The sequence below is a fragment of the Falco naumanni genome, chromosome 4 (genome assembly GCF_017639655.2).
Source record: "Falco naumanni isolate bFalNau1 chromosome 4, bFalNau1.pat, whole genome shotgun sequence".
Classification (NCBI taxonomy): Eukaryota; Metazoa; Chordata; class Aves; order Falconiformes; family Falconidae; genus Falco; species Falco naumanni.
In genome coordinates this window covers 81,863,488-81,878,994 of record NC_054057.1, presented here as the reverse complement: position 1 = coordinate 81,878,994, position 15,507 = coordinate 81,863,488, and the positions used below count along the sequence as shown (strand labels likewise).

Genomic DNA, 15,507 nt, shown 5'->3' with positions numbered 1-15,507 from the left:
CTCAGCCAGCTGTAATCTATCGTGTTCAGCTTTAGAAGTATGTCATGTGGATTTGGGAGAGATCATTTTCAGTCTGTTGAACATGGGTTGTATAACACAGTTGCTTATTAGTACTTCACATGGTGATCTGGAGATACCATCAGCTTTGTTAGTTTTCCTTTTATATTTTAAAGTTTTGAGATGTATTATGGCAATTGTTTAGATAGTCAGATAATGCACAGATGGGAACAGATCAAATCCTTTGACTATATGTAGTGAAATCATCTGATTGTACCTAAACTTACCCTATGAGAAATGCTGTGCTGCAACATTTTGTTTCTAGCCTGCCAATATTGCATTTTCATCTTTCTTTTGTAATTGGCATCCAAAAGAGTTAATTTGTGTTCATTCACTTTGATGTGAGACATTTGTCTTCTATGAACATGCTGAAAATGAGGTTTTCAAGTAAAAACCAAGGACATTAATTACTCAAAACGTGGATGATTGGCTTATTTAATAACACTTGTACTCAGACAACATTCTTGACCTGATTCTTTAATGTTTCTACAGACATTGTTCATACTTTTTTAATAACAAAATATGTAGTGTTTAAAAGTGTGACTGTCTTTGGGAATTATGGCTTTAATTTGGATGGGTGAAGAGGGGAGAACCTATCAATACGCAGGCCTGATTTTTCAATAACAAGCGTTTGAGTGGATTGGACAGCCTTTCACAGTCACGGATTACCACAAATCTTTAAAAGTATGAAATATATTACGAGCAACAAATAACGTATGCTTTCTGACTTCTTGAAGGTGATGTTTTCAGCCAAAAAAGACTGATGACCAGCATGCCCTGCTCTGACACAGTGACTGGGATGGAGTTCAGTGCAGCGGTGCTCAGCCTCTCTGTTTTGCTGCTGATGGTTCGTCAGCAGCTCAGGGGCTGTTCCTGTACCGCGGGGCGATGGCTGGCTGGGGGCTGTGGAGGGTGTACGCAGTGTCAAAGCCCTTCTGAGGCCCAAAGGTATATAAAACTGATCTTCCAGTGTAAAAAGCTGGTGAAAAGGGTCTGTAACAAAGAGCAGTATTACTGACATTTAGTGAACTTGTACAAGATCATTGGATCTTATATTTTGCATCTGAGAATATGCATCTGGGAAAAACTGTCACTCCAAGAAGAAACTTTTTCACACAAAAATGTGGGTCTGCATGCATTTAATATATCTTGTAGCTTAAAAGCACAAGCACATTGCAACTGTATTTTGGAAGAGACTTCTAAAAAAGATTGTTAAGGTAAGGTCTAGGCAAAAAGATGTGAACCTTTAATGATTTTGACATATTTGGCAAGGTTTGCCTTTCTTGGACTTTGGTTCTGACCATGTGCAAATGTTGACAAATCTGTGAGAAGAAAGGCTTTGTAGATCAAGAATGTCATACTTCTTTTTATATCAAGTAATATTAAAAGCACATAAGGCCTGCCAATCTGGAGTCCATGTGGACAATAACATTCGGTAAAGAACAGTTGGAGCCTCTCACCAGTGCAGTAAGAGACCTCTGCAACTGAGGTCCTGCTCTGCTCTCCTCTTCCTCAGCTGCAGTTCCAGCTTTCCCTTCAGTGCTGCCGATTGCTGAATGAAGGATGTGGTCTTTGGCTTCTGCTTTTTGCAGTTATGGAAAATTCAGAAGTTAAAACCTAAGGTAATTGTTGCTATGGTTGTGTTTGGTAGAGAAAGCAAAGTATCTTGCTTTCTGCTGTGTTTCTCTTCGTGTATGGTACTGTTCAATGGTCAGTAGTGTCTTGAAATTGGCTATAAGGCTTGTAAAACTTCTGCTTTGTATTGTTGCTGTAGATGTCTTGGGTTTCAAAGCTCAATATGAAAAATCTTAAGTGTTGTCTAATATTTGATATTGTAGTGCAAATAGGAAAGGACACTTAAATCTTGCTTTTTTGCCCCTTTTCTTAAAAATTTTCAACTGGCTGGCAAACAAGTCATCTTCAAAACATCCATGAAATGCAAAAACAAACACATGTATTGCTAGGCCCATTTTAAAGACAAGATTGTGAGTACACAGACAGTTTACCCCACACAGCGTTGCAAATGCAATAACATCTCTGGCAATCAAATTCTATCTTTTCCATATGCTAGCCACCAGGCCAGCTTCTGCTTCCTGCTTAGCTTGGCATTTTAATCTGGGAATTTACATTGCGTGATGAATAAATATAGAAAGATTTCCTTCATCATGCATTTTAAATGATGTATTCTAAATTATTAAGTGTATAATCAGTTATTGAATTCCTGTAGCTGGCCAGAGCTGTACAGCAAGATATAATCTGTCACTTCATTATTTTGCCATTTGGTCACGTAGAATTTTCAAATCTCAATATTGCTTGTAGGTTAGGCAATCATATGACTACAGATAGGACAAAATCATGTCTCTTCCTCTGTTTAAATCAGTCTACTGTGTTAATAAAAATTGCATCCAAGGCTACAAGTCGCAGTGTGTACAGACCGACAAATTACATCTTCATCTGCCTACTCTAATTGTCTTCTAGTTGAGTTAATCTGCATTGTGTAGCTCTGGCTAGAAGAATTCGTATTCTAAGAGAATGCTGAAGTCAGGACTTCTAGGCAAAATAAAGGAACATTAATTACTTAGATTTGCTTAAAGCTGGAACCATGCCTCTAATGGAAGTGCTAATTACTCAAAATATGACAGTGTAAAAATTTCCTCTTAATTTGGCTGATCCTTGCTATGGATTATGTATCTTCTTGGTTCTCTGCTGTCTGCCTACAATTTTAATTTGTTATCACCATTGTAAAATTACTGGGTAAATGAATTCTCTGTTCTTATTTGGAAAGGGTGTGTCATAGCTGTTGAAATGTGTAGTTTCTTTCTTTCCTCTCACTGGAGAAGCTCTGCTGTGTTTCTGTTGATTTTAAAACAAGGTGACTCTTGACTTATCTCCCATCGTTTCAAGTAGTTTAGAAATGAACTTCTTTGGTTTGAGTTTGGGATTTGTTCTGGGGTTTTTGTGTTTGTTTTTTTTTTTAACCTATTGCCACTGAGTAAAGCATAGTAACAAACATTAAAGTCTACTCACGTTTCTGCAAATAAGTGTCAGAAAAACAACCGTAAAAGAGATTTATGTTGCAAAGTCAAGCACTCAGAAAATTAGAAAACATAAGAATGGAAATTGTCTGTGTAATTTTAATTTTACTCATTCATGCATATGTAGTGTGATGCAACCTCTTAATTATGTCACCAGTGCTGTATTTTCCATTGTGTATTACTGCGATACAATTCCTTTATTCAGTGTTTCACTTGCAGTTTTGCTGCTATTCTCGATTTTAAAATTGAGGTCTATGAAGTAGTACTAAAGCTAGGTAAGTAACTTTGCTGTGTGGATTTGATCCTGCACAGAAGAAATAAGTAGGAACTTTTCTATTCATTTGGTATGGGAACTAGTCATAGATGTTTCATCACAAAATGTTCCCTTTAAAACATGTTTTAATGTTCTGATTCGTTTACAGTCAAAATACTGAACTGATGTTACTTAATTTAAATCCAGTTTTGTTGACATAAAACTTTCCAGGGACTTATTCTGGTTTAGCCTTTGGTTTCCTTTTATGTCTTCCTTTCGGTACAGCTGAATGAGTTAGTTATTTCTGTCCCTGCAAATAGGAATATTAGTTGTTTACAGTGATTCCAGTCAAACAAGGACACAATTAAATGTGCTTGCCTTTGCAGGACAAGCTCATTTTAGCAGTGATTTATAATTACATTCTATTTTAAATTCTTCCTAAGAACGTACATAGTCAACAACTTAATACAGTCAAAAATAATTATTGTTTTGATATATGTTTTTTTTCCCTACAAGGAGCAGGGAATACCAAACTAAATAAAACTGAGTAAATGGTGGAGGAAGGGCAGAGCAAAACAGTGGTTTATATTTCTTTGTCAAAACAAAGCTGAATAAGAAGCTTGTGTGACGAAGAAAGTTTGACTAGTGTTACAGACACAGAGGGAGGGCACTTTTGGTTAAAAACAGGAGAACAGTCATAGGGTTGCTCTTACTGCTTTTTTTTTTTTTTTTCCCCTGCATGCAGAAAATGTTTGGCATTCCCCAACAAAACCCACGAAAACACCTACGTCGAAATGTTAAATAGGTTTTGAAATCAAATACTTAAAGGTCAAGAAATGCCACATGTGTATAAATGGCCAGAAGAATTCAAATTCTACCTCTCTGTGCCTCCAGCCTGGAGACTGAATGAAGGGGGATTGTGTTAGAAGGAACAAGCAAAAAACCCTGTTATGTGGGCACATAAAGATTACCAGTGACACTCCTATTCATAGGAAGGTGGAATTGCATTTCCTATTAGCTTTAGTTATTCTGTTTTTTAAAAAGTTTTCTGCTAATTGAAATATCATGTAGCCTTTTGCTGTGACAACTTCCATCTATTCTCCTTATGGTCCCACATATATTTTATAAAATTGTAAGCCATGGGACACAGGATATGTCACTCATTTTGTTATAAATAGCTAATCCTAGCTACAGCACTGTGAAAATCATCGTTTGCCGTTGAGCTCCTTTGGACCTGAAGGAGGATGTTGACACTGTGTTTCTCTGTACTGGTCTAGAGGTACAGCAGGCTTTGGCAGCAGCCTTTGTATCAGCTGGGCTTTCTTAAGTCCATGAAATTGCCTGAATCCGGTACAGTGATGCTGCTTGTGGAGTCTGCCAAGTAAGCAGCAGCATTTGTCTGCGGAGCTCTGTGAGACATGGGGCTGCAGGATCTCGGCTGCTTGGGATGCTCAGCCCACAGCTTAATGCCTTATGTGGCCTTGCTGCCCCATTTGAGTCTGGAGCTGCTGGGAGTTGCAACTGTTTGATTTGTCTACTTTCTGTGGGCTTCATTAACAAACTGTTTTAAAGCTATTTTGGCATATTGAAAGATTAAGCTACAGCGGTAGCATTCCTCTGGTAGTATAGATTCCTGTAAATAGGCTTCATGGTTTTCACAAAGACAGTGCCCTTACGAGAAACAGAAGCTCTTGCAGGATCCTGGAGATGACTGGCCAGCACCCTGATTTACCTTGTTAACTGGTATTTCTGTGAGTTGTCACAAATAGATGCTAGCTGATGGACACGGTGACAGCCAGCCAAGAAACCATGTATGGGCATCAAACGTAGCAGAGGGCAAGGATAACAGTCGGGAATGTAACCTCCTGGAGTTGCCTGGGTAAGGCAGAATGCCACCTGGCACAAACCCTGGCTGCTGTAAGGTTAAAAATAACAAATAGGATCCCTATTACATAAGGAAATCTTTTGCCTTGTTTAATGGGGCACTGTGATATGCTGGAAAGAATAAATAGGGAGCTTCTCTGAACTCCCTTTTTTTCCTCTGAACTCTATTGCTTGTGTTTAGTGCTGAGGGCCAAACCAGCTGAAAATACCAGGGCTGGTTGTAAGCAGGACCCGCGTACAAACTGCTGGCGTTAAATGGGTGACATCTGGGTGCAGTGCCAGTGTCTAAGGGTGGTCAGCAGCAGTGTCAAACCATTTCACTCTACTGGTGGCATCTCAGCCCCGGGAAGGAATTCTAGTCCTCTATCTGTGATGATCATGTTACTCTGTATTTGCGTTACAGTATCTGTGTGTTCAAAGTAGCCCATAAACCCCCGGGATGCCTGTGGTCCATTGCCCACGTTCTGCTGCTTAGTGCAGTAAGATGGGTCATGGAGAAGCTGTTGAAGTTACTGTGGATAAACTCGCCCCAGAAGTGCGATGTGTTTTCATGCCTGCAGGTCACTTCCAGTCCCATGAAGGAAACACCTGCTGTGGTTTCAGTTAAATAATTAATCTAAAGTGATACTAATGCTCAAGTTTTCCTTTGAGTCCTACTATGTTCTCCTCTGATCACACTCAATGTGAGATGCCGTCTGTGATGAATCTGCAGCCTGTGTCCAAGCAGAATTCTCCTGTTTCAAGTGGCAGCTTTGAGGACTGTCAAAGGCAACACTCACATCCAGTTTGACTGCACAGCTCTGCCTGTACCCATCACCTTTTTGTAGACTATGATGCCTTTCAGGTCAGTACAGCTGTTACTTGGTAACCCTTACCAAAAATTTTTGGAAGCTTCCAGTGCCTATAGTAAGCAGGAACATTCATCAGCAGATGGTTGTGATGCTTCCCTTCTAGGTCCTCAGCTCTACCCCACGCCATCTGTGTGCACCCGATGATTTGCTTCCACTAAGCATCTTTTTGTGAAAAAATGCTTTCTGGTGCTTGCCTCTTCAGCTGGGATAGCAGAAGGCATTGGGGATTTAAAGCTCTCAATGTATCATAGTCATAAGAACTGAATTGCCTTTAAAACACACCCCAGATTCCTTCAGGATGGCTCTGGATTTTCATCTCCGTCAGCTCTTCCCTGGGGAGATGTTCCATCAAGCAAATTCAGACCTGACCTCTGGACATGTAATGGGCTGTTGTTTGGAAGAGATGGTGCCAGTCTGGGCCTCATCCTAGACTGCACGTGACTTGTAGAAACTGGGGGAGGTGGCAGAGGTTATTTAAGCACTTTAAAAACTACCTTATATGACTAAAAAGAAACCTTCAAACAGAAGGTCATCAGTGCTCTGCTAATGCCTGTGAGCATCTGCCTCTTGTTTGGGCAGTGACACGTGTCGGTGCTTCCCAGCATCCAGTCCCTGCCGTTACCTCCCCTTGCTCCTCGAGTCATGTTTGCAGAGATTATCACCTTCAGGAGGATCGTTCCCTAGGCTGCACCTTCATAGAAATGAAGACTTACTGGCCAAATTACTGATTGCTAATGAGACGGCTCCACCCCTTGTACAGGCTGCAGCCGTTTGAGGGGTAAAGATGGCGAAGGTACTGTCGCAGTGAGTTGCTGCTCTGAGAAATTATGACCTCCTTGGACAGTTTGTAGACTCAGTCTATTATTAGATATTTTTATTATCAAAAAAGAAGAAAACTCTTTAGATAATTTCATTTTCCAGTGGTTCTAATACACTTTTTAATCTCAGAGATGGAAATTCTGCAGTGAGCAGACGGTTGCATTATGAATGTTGCACCAGCATCCTCTTTTCCTTCTGGTACGAGCTTCTGAGCAGATTATAACTCACTTTAACTGATACGTGGAAAAGTTCAGCTGACTGAATTAGCAAAGAGGATGAGGAAGACGACAGTCCTTCAAAGTTCAGAAATGCAGAAACTAACTTTTCTTTCAAAGTAGGCCAGGTATATAGCTATCTGGATATGGAATCTGTGATAATTAAATAAAACTCACTCAAAAATTATCACCTGTGCAGTGATATGGCATGAAATATCTCTCTGCAATTTATTATACTGTATTATTTTTCTTTTGAACAGCCAAGATTGCCAACTGTAGAACACAGTATGTGGAAGGAAAACTACAGTGGACTTGACAATTATTTCCAGAGATTCATTCAGTCCTAGAAAATATTCATTGGCTTTCTAAAAAAACCCCACAGGGGTTCCCCCTTTGTTTTCTAAATCCCTTTTTTATTATTTCAGCTGTCTTTGGACAAAGGGTGGGGGGGGAATGACCACAGAGAGATCAAGACTACACATCTCTGACATTGTTTTATGAGAAAATACTGACTTTTGTTGCGTTAACTGAGTAATTCAGAGCAGACAGAGTGCCTCAGTTCATTTCTGTTTATTTTTTTTTTTTTTTGAGGGGGTTCCCAGTAACAGATGAGAGCATGGCAGGTGAGTCTTGGTTTGTGCTGTTCCCTGCAGGAGTGTTACAGATGGTTGCTACTCCCAGAGAAGAACGAAGGGAATGTGACAAATGCAGTTCTTCTGCAAACAGCACGTCTTGCACGCTTTTGCGCTCCACTTGTGCCGATGTTCCCCTTCCTTGTTAATAGAACGGCATTTCAGCCAGCAGAATGTATCAATCAACCTTTATTTGCATCGTTGCTGCGGCTGTGGGTCTTGTATACCTCATAAAATTGCTTTAATGGTCAAATTAAACTTTTGACCTGCTATACAGCTGCAAGCTACTGGTGTTTTGAATCGTCTGCAGGAACGCTTCGAAGGATGCTCTGGTGGGCTCCAGCGCTGGTCCTGGCAGGGGGCAGCTGAAGGCAGGTAATGGGGAACAGGAGCTCTAGACATGTTTTACACAGGAAGCAAATTTCACTGTAATGTTGAACTGCATGAACAGTGATTGAAAATGGCAACTACAGCATGCATGCCTGGTTATCGGGTGCCGTAGAAGCTGCTGATACTTGTGTTTTGTTTGGGTTTTTTTTGAGAGCTGAAAGGTATTTCCAGTTCAGCCAGTTACAGAAGATGGTTATCAGTCCCACAAACCTTTTTGCTGCAGAGATTTGAAAATGACAAAATACTGTGTCCTGCTACTGCAGCCCCATGGATTAAAATGTGCTGTAGCATTTCAGAGTCATTTTTTTAAAATTTGGAAATGCTAAAATAATTGTCTTGGAGGAAGGAAGACAGATGTCTCAGCTGGCTTATCTAGAAAATCCTGCCATTTCTCTCAGACATGACCTTTACCCAGGTCATCTTATCTTTCTTGCAACTCAACTAGATCATTATGATGGACACTGGCTTGACATACCCTTGGAATGGATTTGAAATCCGTCCCAAGCTGTTTTGTGGATAGAAGAAAGTAAAATGCTTATAGTCCTGTTCTGATTGTCAGGATGCTAAGGCTATAATTCAAGTCATTAGGCTTAGTATATAAAGCCCTTCGTAATCCAAGTCTTAAGAATCTGAAAGGTCACTTGTGGTCCAATAATCCTGAATAGTAAATGTGATGAGCTAGTGGTGATCGTCTTGATACTAAAGCACCACTTAAAATAAATGCTGGTCTCTGCCTCAAAAGCATATGCACATTATATCAACAAGATCCAAGAGGCTGTGCTAAGAATGAGCAGCTTGCCTGTTGCACAACACCATGTGACACTGATTTATTTGAAATTATTTTAATAACCGGACCTAAGGAATAGACAGAAAGATGCTCAAGGTTTTAAGGATAACGTCCTCCTGTGGCTGCAGTGGGCCAGTGGAGAGATGTCTGCTGCAGATTGCTCATCACCAAGATCCCCCAAATCCTCCCCAAAATCTGCCAGTGCAGCTGCTCATGTAAGTAAAATGAGCAAGAGTGGCTTAGACGGTAGGAGCAGCAGGGCTTTGCTCATCCCGTGGTCCTGACAGTAGTGTCAGAGATCATTCATACAAGGGAGCGTTCACACAAGTGATGGGGACAGTGGCTGTGAGAAGATAACATCTGGCCAGAGGTGCCACAGCTAGTGTTAAGCAGGCAGGGGGCTGAGAAGGTCTGGCAGATCCCAGGTAGTTGTAGCCCAGCTGCGATGGGTTCGCAGGGATCTGAAAGGCGGTAGCTTTGCAGAGCAGCCCAGAAAAGGGGGTTTGGTACCTGTTGGTGCAGGATGGCTGTGTGGAAGGAGCCCCAGCGTAGTTTTGTGGGAGGAAAGGAAAAGTGGCAATGTGGCAGACCTGGAGGATGCAGGCGTGGACTGATGGAACAATCTACAGGGCTGATTCCACATGAGATTGAGCATGTGCTTTGCTATATCGCAATGAGGGAGCTCAGTCCTTCACCCACCTCCTTGACTTCTCCTCAGGAAGATGCTGGAGGTGTAAAGAAGTGGAGGACTGGCAACCTTGGGACCACTTGTAGCATCCCCTCTTGGTACCTGCCACTCCTTTTCATCCATGTTTTTGTTCTGAGAGTGGTTAGATGCCAGCTGGGAGGAGGGCTGGGTGACTTTTTCCTCTTTAATATCTTCTTGCCTTTCCGTTTGTTCAGTATTTGGAGTGATTTCATCTTTATATTATATTTATTCAGTGGTGCTCTGGATATGGTTATTTTTGTGCCTTGAAGGGCCTACTTTCCCATTCCATATTAATAAATAACTTCTATTAACATCAAGGCATGGTGCATGCATAAAGGAGCACTGAATAGCTAAAGTGTACTTAAATATCTGTGACCTCTTGGCTTTTCTATATGGAATGATTATTAATACTTTGTCCTTGCTGCGTTTCATCAGAGGATGCTGCCACACAAGGCATAGCTGGGGAGGTCTGATCATCCCTTTATTACAGAAGGGAAAAACAGAGGGAAAGAGATTAAAAGATTTGCCAGCAACATAGAGCAATCAGTGGCTGTGCTGAAAATAGAAACCAGGCTCCTGGTTTCCATTCCCCAAATCTGGCCTCTAGACAACAGGACTATATTAAAAATGTAAATGCAAATATAGGAAATATTTCCTTTTTCAAACCTTCCCCGCTAACACTTTGTGTCCTTTTGACTCTGTTCTTCACAGAAAGAGCTGGTAGCGCTTGGATCAAAGGCTCAGCAGCCAGATGGGCTGTGCTCATGGAATATAGCAAAGGAAACTGGACTCAACCACCAAAACCTCAGTGACCAAAAAGCTCATGGCAGAAGGTGGGAGGCGACTTGTGTCTATTTTGAGACAGAAAAGTATTCAGTAGCTGTAGGCTACTGTTCAGAATACTTTGGTTACTGGTTTTAAGGAAGCCAAAAGTGATACTGGTGTGCCAGTCAATCCCCCAGCCTTTGGATTCTAGAAAATATTCTCTCCTATAATGTACCACAGATTGAAGCTGGCAGCTGAAGGACATGCAGGTATTTTAACTGGTTGGTATTAAGTTTGCAGATGATGGGTAAATCAAACACAACTGAGGTTTGAAATATGTAACCTGAAGGGAGTAGGGAATTGGGTCTCCCTGAGGTACTGCACAGCTGCAGGGCCTCTTGCTCTTCAAGCCAGAGATGCTGGCAATACCATTACTGGTCTCGTTCCTTTGGGTTTGTCCCAGCTTTATTTCTGTTCCCATATTGTTCCTCTATGCTGTAAACAGGCTTGATGATAAAAAAAAAAAAAAAAAAAAACAAACCAAAAAAAAACCAAACCCAACAAAAATAGCATGTGGATACAACCCAACCAAACAGCCAGAGTAAACTTAATGGGGAAAATCTGGATTTAGAAATGCAGCCCTGAGTCATGCCAAAGAGAGTCAACGTTAAAAGCTTTTTTAAGAAGCAATTAGAAAGCAGTCACTTTTTAAAGACACTTCTCTGTGCTCCTTACAGGGCCATAACACTGCAAATTAGGGCTAAATTCTGCCAGTCTCACTCTTGCTCAGGTCTTAGTTCGAGCAGGGTAGGAGATGTAGCTGCGCTTGTTCAGGATTCCCCCGTGGAGCTGGTGTCAGCAGCACACAGGGTACCATGGTGTCCAGCCAAACTGGGAACACCACACAGAGGGACCATGGACGCACCATCATTGGGACACTTGAGAGAGAGTGAGTGTTGCTGGAGCCCGTGTAGGCAGCGTGCCCCAAATTCCTGCTGTTGGTAATGGCAAGAGGGACAAGAGTTGGCCTTGGTGAAGTTGATGCATCTTCCCTAAGACATCTCATCCCAGAGCTCAGCTCCTGCTGGGTCCCTTCCCTTTCAGCAGAAACCCAAAGTAAAAGAGATCAGATGAAATTTAAACCGTGGTGGCAAGCTGAGGACACCCCCTGTTCACTGGAGTGAGGAAGCTCCCTGATGGAAAGTTCTGGGACCAAGTGGTACTTCCTGCAGGTGGCTCACCTGCCCGGCGCGTGGGGACGTGGTGGTGATGGGATCATGGCTCGCAGGGACAGGGCAGTAGCCTGGCTGACCTGCACGGCTGTGCTCCACTTGGGTTGTAGTGTCAGTCAACAGCTGAGATATAAAGACCTAGGAATTCCTTTGTGCTTTTGTATTTTTGAGATTACAGTGGACACTTCTTTATAAAAGGGAGAATACTTGCAAATATTTCACGGTGACTTAGAAGGTTTTATTCCAGCAACTAGGCCTGTGTTATCATAGTTACAAAACTGCAATCCATGAGGTATTCTGAGTACTTCTGGCTTCGCTTCCCATCACCTCCTGTTTCGCTGAGGCTGTGGAGCTTTAAGACTATTGTAATGGGTGGGAAAAGCCTGTTCAGAAAAGATCTTTTGTGTCTTCTTCATGCTCATAGTTGGTACGCTATTAAGAAGAAAGCAGTTTTCATTAGCAAAACTTGCCTTTTTCCTTTTTTGCTGGTTTGGGAGAGCAAAAGTTTTATTGGGGAAGACTGAACGTGATGCAATTTTCAATGCACAGCCCACAGCTGCTGCAATGCATCCGTGTTTGATGAGGTTAATAACAGTGCAGCCACTGATGCTGTATTTTTTACTGGTTTGAGACCATGTATCTCTGACTTAATTAGACTTTTACTGGCTAACAGTTTATGGGGCAAACCCCGAGGGTTTTTTTGCCTTGTTCCTGCAGAATCAGTAGCAGCAGAGAAATGAAGCTGGCTAGCGCTGGAAGCCTTTAAAATGAGCAAGCGCTTCATTCACCTACTGCAGGTTGGTGACTGTCCCTGCTGTTAACCTGGCCGGATAATACCACTACACTGTAACTTAAAATTACTGACTGGATTAAATATTAATCTGTAACCTCAAGAGGAGCGCTGTGTCCCTTTGGCTGGCGATGCAGTGCAGTGATGCGTTAACATTTCCGAACCCCACAATCTGCAAATCCCTAAAATGCTTCCAGGAGAGGTCTGGCTTCGTTTAAAACGGCTCACGAATGGAGGTGGGCTTGTTTCTCAGCATTGCCACTGCTGAGACTACAGGTTTAAAACCATAGGCTGGGTTTTGCAACTGCAAGTCATGTTTCAAGTGCTCCATGGGTGATAAAATATCTGAACTGTGATAGATTGAGTTGCTTTATTATCTGCTGGGGGCACGTTTACTGTGTTGCCCTTTTTGGTACGCCTGTTAGTGACGACTGCGATTCTGCTCATGTTTCTATCACTGTCTCATGTGGCCTTTGAACTAATCATTTCCCTTTTCTATCTGGATTTTCCTTCTATAAACCTTCTATAATGGCTTTTTTTTAGCTGGAGTGCACTTCACATTCAAGTGAAGGGTAAAGTGCTGCTGCTGGAGAAGGGCTAGCATCCCTGAAATGAGTGATGGACCCCAGGAACCGAGAAATACGATGGGGATTTTTAAGAGACAATCTACACAGGACTGTAGAAGCTTGTATCCTACTTAACACCATCTAAGCACGTTAACCTTCCTCTGACAGATGCCTGGCCTGCAGCTCTGAAGAGAAACCCCCAAACCTCTCCAAACCCGGTGAGAGCTGATGCCCCTGAGCTCTGTTATGAGACACAAGTTCACAATAGCGGCTCCAACCTGGAAGACAAAGCTTGCTCATGGATTAAAGATTTTAAGATGCTGGCTGGTTTCAGGGTCAGCACCGTTTTGGCTGTGCAAGGTGGGATGTGGGTGGTGGAGTTTGGGCCAGAGCTTGCTAGGGGCTGCCCTGGCTTCCCTGTGCCAGGCTGTCACAGCTGTCAGCACGTGTTAATTAGCTGAAGAGGAAGGTCTGAGGCAGCTCGTGCTGCTTCAAAGGGCAGTTCCGGGTAACATTTAAAACACAGCTTGCAAGAAAAATAAATGGAGAAGGGCTTAGTTTTTTCCTGTGGCGGCCTGCAAGCTGCAGGCGTGGAGCAGAGAAAGCGCTGCCGGGGCCACCCACGCCGGAGGGCTGCTGGCTGCTCTGCCCTCCACGGGGTCCTGCAGCTTCCCGCTGATCCCACCGGCCTCCCGGGGCACGGCCCCCCGCCACGCTGCTGCTTGCTTGGTGGGGGCTGCGTGGAGACGGGGAGGGGGAGGAAAAGCCCACTTGTGGGGGGAGGAATGGTGTTTTAGGGCTGCAGCCTGACAGACCCAGCACCGGGGCAAGGCTGGCTTTCGTGTGCCCTGTGGCAGCGTGGGACTGTGGAGGTGGGAGGCTTCGCCTGCCGTGACTTCGTGTTTGCTTAGGAAGAACTGCTGCTCTCGGGCTCTGAGGATGCCAGGAAGGCAGCGGTCGCGTGAGGATGTGTCCCAGGGCGATGTGGGCAGCAGAGGCGGCTGTTCCCACAGCGCTGGGCACGGTGACGTGGCTTTGCCACCCGGGCAGAGGCTCAGATGTGCAGAGCTTGCTGTGCTGGCTGGGCTGCCCGTGGGTACCATCACAGCAGGGCAGGGCAGGAAAGGCTTTTTTCAGAGAGAAAGGAAAAGGGGAGAAGCTGAAATCTTCGTGCAATAAGAGAGGAGCAAAGAAGTATTTATCTTAAATGTGTTTGTGCGTAATTAAGCACCAGCTAAAACCTGGGACTGAAGCTTCAAGGATCAGAGGCTGAGCAGGTGGGATGAGAATGCCAGAGAAGGAGAATTTTAAAAGCATGGCAAATCCTGCTTTAAAATGTGCTGGTGCCGGGGAAGGAGGAGCCCAGTGTGGTGATGAAGAGCAAACTCTGAAGCCTCAGAAAAAGAGTAAAAGTTCTGAGAGCAGTTTCTGTCAGGCTGGCCCCAGGGAGGCCAAACGCCTCGGCTCGGGGCTCACTAGGAAAAGCAGCTTCAGAACGGAGCTGCCAAGCGTGAGGGAGGGGAGGCTATTCCATTGCACTCACCTTGAGGAATACTCTAGAATCAAAGAAATGGGTAGCCTGGTTTGGGATAGAGGCCTTTTTCTCTCAAGTAGAAATTAAATTCTCTCAGCACCAAACGCCCAGGAGGGATGTTAATTCATTAGTGCTGCCCACCGACAGGACGATGCTGTGTGTGACCGGGACATCGCTGCCAGGTTGGAGAGCACATCCCGACCCGCTCCAGGCACGACTGCTCTACATGCTGGTGAATAACATGATGCTTTTAAAAACTGCCAGGTGACACTCTGAGGGACTGATTCATCGACCTGATAAAGATCCTCCCGAATACCACAGTGCAAGGGTTTGAAGGCTCTGTCTCCCGATTCCTGCAGGAGCAGGGCTCGAGCGGTGTGCTTGTCCTGGGGCCCCTAGCTGGGCAAAGTTCCTGTTGGATACATCCAGAAATTATGATTGTCACAGTCTGAATTTTAACCCTGCCTGCCCGTTGCTGTCCCCAAGTGCAGAGGCAGAGAAGGAGACCTTGGTTTCTTCTCCCTAGTCATCTCTGTCCATGGGTGGCTGATTTTGAAGGGCTTGACCTCCAAATAATTATACAAGGAATTACTTTCTTTGCCAACTACAACCCCATGGGTGGTTTGGTCCCGGGGCACTCTGTGTAAGGGCTTTTCCTTATGTGCTTCCCTTTCTGTAATTTCTCCTGTGACTTGTGACACAGCCCTGCCCTGACTTTGCAGGTTTTGTTTTGTTTGTGTTTTTTTTTTTTTTTTTACAGAGATCATTTACTCCTAGATAAAGATTAATTTTCATTTTAATTTTTAACTTAAAACTCTTAGGTGAAAATGTTTTCATAGGCCACCTAAGATGCTGTTATCTTTGCCTATTTCATGGGTTGCTTCACCCAGCAGGTAATGAGTAACGTGTCCTCGCACTGGGCAGGCTGAGGGCAGAGGGCTGGCGGAGGTGAGCTGGTTGCTTCCTTGACTCCTGCTCCTTGGGAATC

The 15,507-nt window shown here is 43.6% G+C and overlaps 1 long non-coding RNA gene across 1 annotated transcript; it reads left to right on the top strand.

Annotated features, from left to right (window-relative positions):
- The first annotated feature begins 12,551 nt into the window (after positions 1–12,551).
- On the top strand, positions 12,552–13,308 carry LOC121086337. Its single transcript, XR_005827335.1, has 2 exons — positions 12,552–12,655; positions 12,963–13,308. It is a non-coding gene; the product is annotated as an uncharacterized LOC121086337 (long non-coding RNA).
- The last annotated feature ends 2,199 nt before the right edge of the window (positions 13,309–15,507 follow it).